This window comes from Otolemur garnettii, unplaced genomic scaffold, assembly GCF_000181295.1.
Source record: "Otolemur garnettii isolate 467f Iridium unplaced genomic scaffold, OtoGar3 scaffold00225, whole genome shotgun sequence".
In the NCBI taxonomy this organism is placed as follows: domain Eukaryota; kingdom Metazoa; phylum Chordata; class Mammalia; order Primates; family Galagidae; genus Otolemur; species Otolemur garnettii.
This window is the reverse complement of record NW_003852620.1, coordinates 634,779-636,104: the sequence shown is the minus strand read 5'-3', so window position 1 is coordinate 636,104 and position 1,326 is coordinate 634,779.

Here is a 1,326-nt window from a genome sequence, read left to right as displayed (position 1 = left end):
AAAAAAAAAAAAAAAAAAAATGAGAGGGGGAAGGCGTGGGATGGGGTGTAGTGGCTCATGCCTGTAATCCCAGCTCTCTGGGAGGCCAAGGTGGGTGGATTGCTTGACCTCATGAATTTGAGACCAGCCTGAGCAAAAGCGAGACCCTGTCTCTACTAAAAAAAGAAAAAATGAGGCAAGAGGATCACGTGAGCCCAAGAGTTGGAGGCTGATGTGAGTTATGATGGTACTCTACCCAGGGTGACAGCTTGAGACTCTGTCTCAAAAAAAAAAAAAAGTGAGAGAGAGAGGATGTGGAAGGTTGAGCACATCAGAGACATCCACACGCACATCAGAGACAGCCACACGCACATCAGAGACAGCCACACACAGATCAGAGACAGCCAGGAAGGTTGAGTAAAGAGTAAGCAAGTACATAGGGTAATGGAATACCTGAAGTGGCCTGATAACAGTGCAACCGGAAGAGGGGCGGGGAGAGCAAGTCTCAACGCTTCAGACAGATATCTAAGTTTCTCTAGCCTAAGCTACTAGTTGATGGTCTCAGCTCACCTGCACTGCTGATTTCTCCCTGCAGGGATAATCATGCTGATGTTCCCCTGAGTGGTCACTTTACCTTGAGTTGGAAGGTCTGTGAGGAATTCAGCCTGTCTATCTCCCACAACAATAAACTATAGGCTCAGCACCTGTGGCTTAAGTGGCTGGGGCGCCAGCCACATACACCTAGGGTGGTGGGTTCGAATCCAGCCCGGGCCTGCCAAACAACAATGCCGGCTGCAACCAAAAAATAGCCGGGCGTTGTGGCGGGCACCTGTGGTCTCAGCTACTTGGGAGGCTGAGGCAGTAGACTAGCTTGAGCCTAGGAGTTGGAGGTTGCTGTGAGCTGTGATGCCACAGCACTCTACCCAGGGGGAAAGCTTGAGGTTCTGTCTCAAAAAAAAAAATAAACTATAAATGTTTACTTATTGTCAGTAAGATAAGCACATTATTATAGAAAATTAGGGAAAATTTTAGTGGAAAATCTAGCGAACACAAGCAATAATAATGAAAACTTTAGGTTCTTACCATTGCTTTTTTTTGTTAATTAGGATTACTTGTAGCCATAGTATCTTTAAAAATATGTGAGATCGGGCGGCACTTGTGGCTCAAAGGAGTAGGGCGCTGGCCCCATATGTTGGAGATGGAGGGTTCAAACTCAGCCCTGGCCAAAAAAAAACAAAAACAAAAACAAAAAAAAAAAAAAAACGTGAGATCAGGCCTGGCCCAGTGGCTTACACCTGGGAGGCTGAGGCAGGAGAACTGCTTGAGGACAGGAATTCAAGAGTAGCC